The 12776-nt window shown below is 45.4% G+C and overlaps 2 protein-coding genes and 1 long non-coding RNA gene across 3 annotated transcripts in view; 1 reads left to right on the forward strand and 2 right to left on the reverse strand.

Moving 5' to 3' along the window:
* Positions 1–12776, reverse strand: part of LOC129860120 (zinc finger protein 91-like) — a 398291-nt gene that overhangs the window by 92507 nt on the left and 293008 nt on the right. The gene's annotated exons all lie outside the window — the stretch shown is intronic.
* The window catches only part of LOC129860161 (zinc finger protein 883-like), a 104693-nt gene that overhangs the window by 14533 nt on the left and 77384 nt on the right, over positions 1–12776 (forward strand). The gene's annotated exons all lie outside the window — the stretch shown is intronic.
* On the reverse strand, positions 5269–6422 carry LOC129860225 (uncharacterized). The gene is made up of 3 exons (XR_008760324.1): positions 5703–6422; positions 5439–5615; positions 5269–5348 (listed from the first exon to the last, which is right to left on the reverse strand). It is a non-coding gene; the product is annotated as an uncharacterized LOC129860225 (long non-coding RNA).

Consider the following 12776-nt stretch of genomic DNA (forward strand, 5'->3'; position numbering starts at 1 on the left):
CCTGTATTGTAATCGCTCCTCTTTCACCCCAGTTGCCAAACTAACCCTGATTCAGATGACCATCCTACCCTTGCTAGATTACGGAGATGTAATTTATAGATCGGCAGGTAAGGGTGCTCTCGAGCGGCTAGAGGTTCTTTACCATTCGGCCATCAGATTTGCCACCAATGCAAACTGGTCATCTCTGTATACCTGTCGCAAGACCCACTGGTTGATGCTTATTTATAAAACCCTCATAGGGCTCACTCCCCCCTATCTGAGATATCTACTGCAGCCCTCATCCTCCACATACAACACCTGTTCTACCAGCCGCATTCTGTTACAGGTCCCCAAAGCACACAGATCCCTGGGTCGCTGGTCTTTTCAGTTCGCTGCAGCTAGCGACCGGAATGAGCTGCAACAATCTCAATCTCTTCATTCAAAGACTCACTCATGGATACTCTTACTGACAGTTGTGGGGCTGCTTTGCGTGATCTATTGATGTCTCTACCTTCTTGCCCTTTGTGCTGTTGTCTGTGGCCAATAATGTTTGTACCATGTTTTGTGCTGCTACCATGTTGTTATGTTGTGCTGCTGCCATATGGTGTTGCTACCATGTTGTTATGTTGCTTCCATGCTGTGTTGTCATGTGTTGCTGCCATGCTATGTTGTTGTCTTAGGTCTCTCTTGTTGTGATGTGTTTTTAATCCCCTGTCTGCGCAGGGGGCCTTTTGGTAGGCCGTCATTGTAAATAAGAATTTGTTCTTAACTTCTTGACGCTAGGAGGCAGAATTTTTATGTTTGGAAAAATAACGTGCCCAATGTAAACGGCCTATTTCTCAGGCCCAGATGCTAGAATATGCATATAATTGACAGATTAGGATAGAAAACACTCTAAAGTTTCCAAAACTGTCAAGATATTGTCTGTGAGTATAACAGAACTGATTTTGCAGGCGAAAACCTGAGGAAATCCAACCCGGAAGTGCCTCTTATTTTGAAAAATCCCTGTTCCACTGCCTGCCTATCCTCCATTTAAAGGGATATCAACCAGATTCCTTTTCCAATCGCTTCCACAGGCCGTGAACAGGCTTTAGACATAGTTTCAAGCTTTTATTCTGAAAAATGAGCGAGATTTATCAAATCGCGTCAGTGGATAGCCAGATGTCCTTTGATTAGTTCTTGCGTGCGAAAGTGGTAGCTCAACATTGTCTTTCTCTATTGTATTGAATAGTTTACCTACCGGTTGAAACATTCTCATTATAAAGATTATTTATGTTAAAAACAACCTGAGGATTGATTATAAAAATGTTTTACATGTTTCTACGAACTTTACGGATACTATTTGGAATTATCGTCTGCCCTTCATGAGCCTGTGGATTTCTGAACATAACGCGCCAAACAAATTGAGTTTTTTTGATATAAAAATAATCCCTATTGTCTGCAGATTTTGCTTGAAGAACCAGAACAACATCTCTGTGCACCTCAACAGAGTGTGCATGAAGCTAAAACCAAAACAAGAGATTGATCAAGAAGTCGCCGCTGCCCGAGATTCCATGGTACAGCATCTTTGGTAAGGCAGGATGGTTGACTACAGCTCACTCAGTTATATCGTTACACAACAAGACGCACTCCGACTCCTGATCCAGAAGCTTGAACAAACTGGTCACATTATTAAGAACAAGCCAGAAGACAAACAAATACACGGGTAAGATATTTTTGACACTGATAAGATAATATATATGCAAGTTACATAATGATTTAACTCATTTGAACTGTTGTTTGATTGTAATATAATATCAATGTTTTTGTTTATCTGTGTGATATTTCAGCCAAGTGGAAGTGTCTCATGTGTTGGCACCAACTGAAACTGCAGAATCAGACATCAACATGGAGGATGACCAGCCTGCCTTGTACCAACTGTAAGTAAATACAAATAGAAATCATCTCAGAAACAAGTACTACACATAAGTATATAAGTGAACATGGATGTATTTGATTTATTCTAATCTGCATACCAAATCTTTTCCAGACCAGGGGCCTGTTGCACAAAACTAGGATAAGGGATTAAGCCAGGATATCTTGGTGATCCTGGCTCAATTGATCCGTAATCCGGTTGCACTAAAGATGGATAGGGGGCAGGAGGATATGTTATGGTATAAATTACCATGGAGATTTATTCTGTGGAGCTAGCCTGCTCCAGACCAGGCTAAATTCCAGGATCTATTTAATCTCATCCCTAATGTCAGTCAGCAGTCACCACAAATGGAAACCAATAGTTATTTCACTGCTCACTATACATTGTTATCACATATAACTAGACCCACTGTTATTATTTAAACGTTTGTGATCATTAATTTCAATGATTTTGGATAAAAAATGATTTTTAGATGATGTTGCTATCATTAGATAATTTACAGTTTCCCATAGACTATAAGGCTATATATAAAATGATAGAATATTAGGGCCACAGAGGGGAAAAAAACACAAGTCATAATATTGTAACCAGTTGTTTTAAAGGAGGACAGTTGTTAAAATGACAGATGTGGGGCATTTCGTGAAATTGTACTTCAGTATGGTTTCATAAACAAAGACATGCTGATGTGCCAGAATATTAAGTATCACATTGTCATAAGTATCAAAACTGTAAAAACAATATGTAGCTTTTCTGCAGAAAGAACCAGCCTCATAAATTTATGACTTTATCCTTTTTCTTCAGTGTGGCCCTAGTACTCTGTCATATAAACAAATACACATTCCATATGAATATAAAAACACAATGTGTAACATTATGTTCCTTTATTGAATAAGGACAAAACAAAGCAGGTAAACCATCAGCTCCTTTCGAAACTGAAGTCACAGTGACTCTACAAGATGGAAAGCACAGAATCCAAGCATATTATACAAAATGATACATACACATTCAAAGGTCTGTATATAACACACCCTGCATGTCTGCACACTAAAATAAATGCAGGACAAATCCATACACATCAACTGAACAGACAAATGAATGGATGCAGTAGCCTCCCTGCAGCCTTGTATTACACACAGTATACCGCACAAACATCATAAGAGGCCAAATTCGTCAAAAAACGAACCCAAAAAAAACCAAATTCCTCTGCCACCGCAGGACATATTTAACCAAAATTGAAAGCACACATACTAACTAAAATAATTCAACACCTATTGGTCCCTCAGCAGCCGACCACTGTCGTCATCAGGGAAGATTGCCGGATTGTCCCAGTCCATGGCTGGTGGCACTCTGGGGGCCACATTGTGGAGGACAGCACAAGCCACAGTAATATCACATGCCCTAACAGGGCTGACCCTTAATTTGTGAAGGCAGTGAAAGCGTGCCTTCAGGAGGCCAAAGGTCATTTCAACTCTGGCCCTGGTCCTGGCATGGGCATGGTTGTAGGCCTGCTGTGCTTCCTGGGGGTCTGTGAAAGGTGTCAGGAGAAAAGGCTGGCAGCCATACCCCCTGTCTCCCAGCAACACACCAGAGAATTCACCTGTCAACACAAAATCTCATCATTACTACCTCATAAACACAGTGATATTCTTGACACAGCCATGATGGTTATAAATAGGGGTTGTGTGGCTTACCTTGTGATAGGCACTGATAGATTTCAGAGGCCCGAAAGATTCTGGAGTCATGGACTGAGCCAGGCCATTTTGCCACAACATTGCTGATCACACAGTCAGCATTGCAGACCATCTGAAATCATAAGATGAGGAATATTACACCAATCAATGCACATCACTGGCAATGCAGAGTGTTCGTCAATGGACAATATCAAAAAGTTATGTTCACCTGAACATTAATGCTGTGAAAGGATTTCCTATTCACAAAATCGGCCTCATGGGCACCTGAGGGGGCTTTTATCCTTATGTGTGTGCAGTCCACTGCACCAATGACATTGGGGAAACCTGTCACACAAAGTAATGAGTATCCTACTATGTGTTAACAGTTGTCCTGTAATTTGTAGATCCTCTTACCTGCAATCCTATAGAACTCCTCTTTGATGTCACAGAGTCTTCTGTGGCCAGGGAAGGAGATGAAGACATCTGCTAATGCTTTGATAGCCAGACACACACTCCTTATTGTGCGGCAAATTGTGGCCTTGTTCAGCTGTTCTGCATCCCCCACTGAGTACAGGAAGGCTCCACTAGCAAAAAAGCGCAAGGCCACACAAACCATTTGCTCCACACTCAGTGCATGGCTCCGTGCAGTGCGGTGCTTAATCCTGGGACCCAGTAGTCTGCATAGATACCTGATGCCATCTGCAGAAAACCTGTATCTTTCATATAGATGGTCATCAGGGAAGGCCAGTGGGTCCAACCGGTCCCTGAAGACCCTTTCTCGCATGAAGGCTCTCCTCAGCACAAGTGCTTCTTCATCCACCACATCTCGCACGAATGGGCATGCCATTGTCAGAGCAGAAAGGAACACACAATTTTGGGCCTTCATATAGGCTAGTGGCCACACCTGGTGCTGGGGGGGTGGGCAAAAGAGGGCGATGCCTTATAACGATGACTTGGTTGTACTGATTGCTGGGAAAATAAAAAAAACCTTAGAAAGATGCCACCGTCCTGTGTGCTCACAATAAGAGCTCATATGTCATGGCTCACTTGACTTTACGAGAATATACCTAATTTTTATTTTGAGCTGTGTCATCTTCTTGGAGCTGGGGGAGGAAAGAAAAATAATGATTAATACATTTGTGTTACAGTTAGCATACAGTGTACATTGAAGGCATATCTCACCTCCCTCTCAAGTTTTTTTATTTCAAGGTCCAGTTTCCTAATTGTCCTCTTTTTTATTTCGGACTCCAGTGCAAGATTTTCCATCTTTTTCTTCTTGTACTGAATGTCTATGTCTGCCAGTTCTATTTGGCGCCGGAGGTGGTTGCCATACAACTTTCTGATAGCTTGTGAGCTCTGTGAACACAATACAATTAGCGCAGCTGGAATTTGGCAGGATGTGGTGTCCTTTTATTAATACGCACTATGTTGCCAGGCTGGTTTTCCCACTGTATAGCATCTGGGTCCTGTAAAAGAAATTAGATTTTTTGATTTTGATGAGGACTCCTCACCATTGTAGAGTAAATAGTACTTTCACAGTCTTAACATGATACCTCATGCCTTCTGGAATCCAGAGAGATGGTCTCCTCCTCATCATCGTCTCCATCATGTGCTGTTGCTGCTGCACTGGGGCCTTCACCCTATCACATTTAATCGGATTCATATTGAAGCTAGTAGACAAGACATGCCAGGCCTACAGTATGCCTTTGATGGAGTACTCACTGGATCAGCATCGTCTGGTGCTTGTGCTGGTGGCTCTAACAGGAACACAGTGCTGCCAGACACTGCAAGGCAATAGGTAAACCAAAGTCAGACAGTCCAAATTGATTCAATATGAATGTGGTTGTATCCCATGTAGAGATGGAAGGACATACCTTGAATGAAGCGGGTGGCATCTTGGGAGGAACCTATGCTCGTCTCTTTCCCCCCAGGGATCCCCTCTAAGACGGGCCTGCCTTTATTTAGCTCCAAGGCCATGTCCTCTGCTGGGGTAAGGTCAGCCTTTGGTGACCCACCACCCGTGCCTTGTCTGTGGGTATTCTTTTTCACTGCTAAAACAGTACAGACAATGTGTGAGCAGGCACCTTCTGGGTACAATATATGCTTGTGCTTTGTTAAATATTAGTCAGGGACCATACCATTCTGCAGAATGTTCTTGTATTTGATTTTGACCTGCTGCCATGTCCGTTTTGGCCCGTTCATGTTTAATCTACACACACACACACACACACACACACACACACACACACACACACACACATTTAATGGAGTCACACTGCAAAAAATTACTTGGTATTTTTGTCTTGTTTTCAGTAAAAATATCAAAAAATTTATCATAGCTTTATACAGTGTGATGGAGTTACTTTACACAATTTCACTCATATCTGCAGTGCATTTCAATTAAAAATTTAACCGTTTCATAATTACAGTACAACTGCATTTTTGGAGATGTGAATTAAATATTTGCATTGTAATTGTGATGTTTCAGCGGAGCGGTGAGTGTGTAATTGTGCACTACTTACGCATTCAGGCGGTCTGCAATACTTTGCCACGCTTTTTCTCTTTGCTTTATCACTGTGGCGGTGTTGCCTTTCTTCTTAATTATATCTTTTACCTCCTCGTATGCCTCCATGAGGATTTGTGCTTCCGACGGGGAAAAGTACGCGGCTCTAGTTGCCATGGTAAATCAGTTAATCTGTGATCTGTGGCGGGGTCTATTTGAGTGAGCCGTGAGCGCGCACCTATCCAGGATTGGTTTCACCTGGCTTAATGAATCCGTGTCTGCTCATCCTGGCTTGGTCTTTGTGCAACCAATTAAGCCTGGACGCACATGTTTTGGCTTCATTGAGCTCAGCTGAGTCATTTATCCCAGATGTCTTAATTCTACTTTTGTGCAACAGGCCCCAGAGAACCAGTCATGGGACAACAAACTGACAAAGGGGATGCAAAGCAGTGGTTTATAAGGTATATATTTAAAATTGATCCTCACAGAAATGTGTTTTTAAATTTAAGTGTATATTATTGACGTTCTTCAAATCATTAATGTATTATTGTTTGTCTGCAGGTACACAGATGATGTTGAACTACAAATCTACTGATGTCTTGACAGTCGGATGCACTCTCCTGCCAAGATAAAGATGATAGCTACGTCACGCGTAGAGTGAGGCTGCATAGGACAGATAGAGGTGATAGCTACATCATGGGTAGAGTGAGGCTGCAGAGGACAGATAAAGATGATAGCTACATCATGGGTAGAGTGGGGCTGCAGAGGACAGATAGAGGTGATAGCTACATCATGGGTAGAGTGAGGCTGCAGAGGACAGATAGAGGTGATAGCTACATCATGGGTAGAGTGAGGCTGCAGAGGACAGATAAAGATGATAGCTACATCATGGGCAGAGTGAGGCTGCAGAGGACAGATAGAGGTGATAGCTACATCATGGGTAGAGTGGGGCTGCAGAGGACAGATAAAGATGATAGCTACATCATGGGTAGAGTGGGGCTGCAGAGGACAGATAGAGGTGATAGCTACATCATGGGTAGAGTGGGGCTGCAGAGGACAGATAGAGGTGATAGCTACATCATGGGCAGAGTGAGGCTGCAGAGGACAGATAGAGGTGATAGCTACATCATGGGTAGAGTGAGGCTGCAGAGGACAGATAAAGGTGATAGCTACATCATGGGTAGAGTGAGGCTGCAGAGGACAGATAGAGGTGATAGCTACATCATGGGTAGAGTGAGGCTGCAGAGGACAGATAGAGGTGATAGCTACATCATGGGCAGAGTGAGGCTGCAGAGGACAGATAGAGGTGATAGCTACATCATGGGTAGAGTGAGGCTGCATAGGACAGATAGAGGTGATAGCTACATCATGGGTAGAGTGGGGCTGCAGAGGACAGATAGAGGTGATAGCTACATCATGGGCAGAGTGAGGCTGCAGAGGACAGATAGAGGTGATAGCTACATCATGGGCAGAGTGAGGCTGCAGAGGACAGATAGAGGTGATAGCTACATCATGGGCAGAGTGAGGCTGCAGAGGACAGATAGAGGTGATAGCTACATCATGGGTAGAGTGAGGCTGCAGTAGTCTAACGGGAGTGCTGTTTAGCAAATGTTGAGTTAAAACAAAATGTGTTTAAAGTCACGACGTACAAGCACAGTACACACACACAATGTTTTTTTTTGTATTTGATTAAAGAGAGATTGTACATAAGTGTTAAATAATAACATGGTCTATCTCCACATTCTTTATCGTTACAATTTTTTTTAAAGTAGTTACATTACAGTAAACTTTGATGACCGCTATGTCAAAGCATTTAACTAATAAATTGTCTGTAAAAATGTCTAGTAGACTTTTTTTCAGATGTATGCCACTAGTTTACTGTATAATACAGTGAATATGGAGTTATTTTAATTCAAATTTAATTTGGTGCTGTGTTATGCACTATATACACTTTATTTAGTTGTATGTGTGGTTTACATCAGTATGAAAATTATAATAAAATGAGAATTATACATTATAATCGAAGCATCTTTTTTTTGATCAGTATAATTATGATTGTGAAATTGTATTTATGAATCCATTTATTTCTCTTCAAACTATTGCACACACAAAGCTCTTGTGTTATATTCTAGAATGAAGCTCAAAATAGGATCTTAAAGGAACTGTAACGAATGTCGTCGGGAGAAGGAGAAGACCAAGGTGCAGCGTGATAAGTATTCATAATACTTTTAATAAATACGAAAACTTGAACAAAAAACAACAAAACGACAAACAAACAGTTCTGCAAGGTGCAATACACAAAACAGAAAACAACTACCCACAAACACAGGTGGGAATAGGCTACCTAAGTATGGTTCTCAATCAGAGACAACGATAGACAGCTGCCTCTGATTGGGAACCATACCAGGCCAAACACATAGAAATACAAAACATAGAACAACATAGAACACCAGACATAGAATGCCCACCCAAACTCACGCCCTGACCAACCAAAATAGAGACATAAAAAAGATCTCCAGGGTCAGGGCCTGACAGTACCCCCCCCCCAAAGGTGCAGACTCCGGCCGCAAAACCTGAACCTATAGGGGAGGGTCTGGGTGGGCATTTCACCGCGGTTGCTGCTCTGGTGCAGGACGTGGACCCCGCTCCACCTTAGTCTTGGCCCACTTAGGTGGCCGCCTCTGGAGCAGGGACCCTTACCGCAGACCCCGAACCGGGGACCCTCGCAGCGGGCCCCAGACAGGAGGGAGACTCTGGCTGCTCCGGACAGGAGGGAGACTCTGGCTTCTCCGGACAGGAGGGAGACTCTGGCTTCTCCGGACAGGAGGGAGACTCTGGCTTCTCCGGACAGGAGGGAGACTCTGGCTTCTCCGGACAGGAGGGAGACTCTGGCTTCTCCGGACAGGAGGGAGACTCTGGCTTCTCCGGACAGGAGGGAGACTCTGGCGGCTCCGGACAGGAGGGAGACTCTGGCGGCTCCGGACAGGAGGGAGACTCTGGCGGCTCCGGACAGGAGGGAGACTCTGGCGGCTCCGGACAGGAGGGCGACTCTGGCGGCTCCGGACAGGAGGGCGACTCTGGCGGCTCCGGACAGGAGGGCGACGGGCGACTCTGGCGGCTCCGGACAGGAGGGCGACGCTGGAGGCTCCGGACTGGAGGGCGACGCTGGAGGCTCCGGACTGGAGGGCGACGCTGGAGGCTCCGGACTGGAGGGCAACGCTGGAGGCTCCGGACTGGAGGGCGTCGCTGGAGGCTCCGGACTGACGGCCTTCGTTGGAGGCCTCGTGCCATAACTCCTCACTGGAGGTTTCGTGCCCTGGATCCTCACTGGAGGCTTCGTGCCCTGGATCATCACTGGAGGCTTCGTGCCATGGATCATCACTGGAGGCTTCGTGCCATGGATCATCACTGGAGGCTTCGTGCCATGGATCATCACTGGAGGCTTCGTGCCATGGATCATCACTGGAGGCTTCGTGCCCTGGATCATCACTGGAGGCTTCGTGCCCTGGATCATCACTGGAGGCTTCGTGCCATGGATCATCACTGGAGGCTTCGTGCCATGGTTCATCACTGGAGGCTTCGTGCCATGGATCATCACTGGAGGCTTCTTGCCATAGATCATCACTGGAGGCTTCGTGCTATGGATCATCACTGGAGGCTTCTTGCCATGGATCATCACTGGAAGCTTCGTGCCATGGATCATCACTGGAGGCTTCGTGCCATGGATCATCACTGGAGGCTTCTTGCCATGTATCATCACTGGAGTGGAGAGACACACAGGAGGCCTGGCTCTGGGAGAAGGTACAGGACTCACCAGGATGGGGAGACATGCAGGAGGGTTAGGGCTTAGCACAGGCACAGAACTCACCAGGCTGGGGAGACATGCAGGAGGCCTTGTCCTTGGCCGAGGCACCGGATGCACTGGGCCGTGGAGGCGCACTGGAGGTCTCGAGCAACAAGCCTGCACAACTCGTCCTGGCTGGATACCCCCTGTAGCCCGGCAAGTGCAGGGACTTGGAACAGGCCGCACTGGGCTGTGCTGGCGAACCGGGGACACCGTGCGTAGGGCTGGTGCAGTATACCCCGGGCCGAGGAGACGCACTGGAGACCAGATGAACTGAGCCGGCATCATCCCTCCTGGCTCGATGCCCACTCTAGCCCGGCCGATTCGAGGAGCTGCGATGTAGCGCACCGGGCTATGCGTGCGCACTGGGGACACTGTGCGCTTCACCGCATAACACGGTGCCTGCCCAGTCACTCTCTCGCCACGGTAAGCACGGCGAGTTGGCTCAGGTCTCCTACCTCACTCCGCCAATCCCCCCGTGTGTCCCCCCCAAAAAAATGTCTGGGGCTGCCTCTCGTGCACGTTACCTCGAGCCAATTCCTCGTAGTGTCGCCGCTCTGCTCTAGCTGCCTCCAGCTCCTCTTTCGGACGGCGATACTCTCCCGGCAGTGCCCAGGGTCCCTTGCCGTCCAATATTTCCTCCCATGTCCAGGAGTCCATTACGAGCTGATTGGTCCTTTGGTGGTGGGTAGTTCTGTAACGAATGTCGTCGGGAGAAGGAGAAGACCAAGGTGCAGCGTGATAAGTATTCATAATACTTTTAATAAATAGGAAAACGTGAACAAAAAACAACAAAACGACAAACGAACAGTTCTGCAAGGTGCAATACACAAAACAGAAAACAACTACCCACAAACACAGATGGGAACAGGCTACTACCTAAGTATGGTTCTCAATCAGAGACAACGATAGACAGCTGCCTCTGATTGGGAACCATACCAGGCCAAACACATAGAAATACAAAACATAGAACAACATAGAACACCAGATATAGAATGCCCACCCAAACTCACGCCCTGACCAACCAAAATAGAGACATAAAAAGATCTCCAAGGTCAGGGCGTGACAGGAACTGCTCCCCAGATTTTTTCTAAGGGTACCCCAAGCCTGGACATGCATAATATGATGGAATCCGGGTTTGGCAACCCTCCCATGGGGGAGCCGTCACTGGCTCACGATCTTAGCCCCTCGTGCCATGTCACTAACAACACCAGAGCTTAATACATTCCTCCCTGAAGGTAAATAATGTACTTATGTTCAGAATCTCGCTCTGATTTTTATGTAGCATAGTTTTGTTTGATCAAATCATTTTTATATTAAAATGTAGGAACTGGGTTCTACAGTTTGAACCCCTGACGTCTCTTAAGTCCAAATTCAATCCCTCCTTATACATATTTAATGTTATCTTATATACATTAAAAGCACGATCATTATTTCAAATGAATTATCAACACAGTAATAGGTTTTGGTAAATGTCTATAAAAACTTAATTCATAATAAAATATAAAATCTAGAGGTAAAAATACATTGTTCCTTTTGATAGTGGTGATAGTAATGACTGAGTAAGCCTAATTGTAAACGTAAGCCTCAAAAGTGGCATGTTTATTATGAGGAGGAAACATTTAGGCAGCCAGGACCACAGCCGCTCTGGCCTAGCTCTCACTGCAGTCCAGTGCCATGGATGGACATCGTTGAAGTTTGGCCTCGAGTAATTTAGGAGGGCAACTTTATGAAGGCTTCTTCACAAAGGCCTTATCATACAACGCTCTACAAGAAAAAAAAAATGCATAGGCTACTTTTATTGTTCACATTATTTGCATTGATGATGTATTGAAGTCAAGTGGTTCAACATTCAAATGCAGTTTGATGTACCACACGGGACAGCTTGGAAAAAGGGACGGTTGGTGGAACTCTGGTGCCACCAAGTGGACAATTGCTTCTGTTCCATTGTGGCAGCAACGCTACCAGAGATATTTGATACAATATCAAATTTTATGTCAATATTATTATCTCCAAATTGTTTCCACCCCACCCGTGATAAATTATTATTCCAATTTCGCTGTTAATATGGTTTTAATTGAACAACGCTTTCTCTCATTTCTGATTGGAGGGCGGATAACCACGTGGCTTTAGAACCTACAACTGTGTTACTTTGTAACAGTCGAACGTGGTTATTCCTGACGTTGATCAACTCGCAATCCATGCCACCATTTATTTAAAGCATTATCTTTTTTTATGGGGAAAAAAGCATACAGAGCTCATTTTGGTGTAACCAATGTCAAATTTGACGTGTCGGAGAACGGCCACTTCTTCCCGAAACCATTGTGGGTATCGCTTCTCGGCCTTTTGGCTAAGATCAAGAAAAAGATCGCGAGAAGTACCCGCGGGATCCACAAGGAGGTGCGATGTCGACATCGGCCACATCACAGTCAGCAGCCGCTGGACTGAAGAACACGCTGCGTTTTCAATGGACCGGAAATGATAGTTTGATGGAGAGATTTCGTTTTGGGAAGGAAGTTCTTTTTGGACCGCTACGCCTGACAGCAGACGACGTGCACTGCCTGCAACAGAACACACCGGAGAAGTTTTACGACGTCTCGTTCTACACCATCACCAGGCTGGAGGAGGTGAGAGGGCTTTTCCGCGCGAACGCGACAGCACCCGCCCTCAGTGCTTTTCAAGTGGAGTCCCTGTGCAGGCACAACATGAGGGTGCTAACGGTGCACATGTTCAACCCATGGGTCACAGAGGAAACTCTAGTGTGCTACCTCAGCCGGTACGTGACCATCTTGCCAGGAGTGAGAGACATTAAGGACGCCCTGGGCATCTGGACAGGGAAGAGGCAGTTCCGTGTGCTGCTAAAGG

Source organism: Salvelinus fontinalis, chromosome 7 (genome assembly GCF_029448725.1).
Source record: "Salvelinus fontinalis isolate EN_2023a chromosome 7, ASM2944872v1, whole genome shotgun sequence".
Lineage (NCBI taxonomy): Eukaryota > Metazoa > Chordata > Actinopteri > Salmoniformes > Salmonidae > Salvelinus > Salvelinus fontinalis.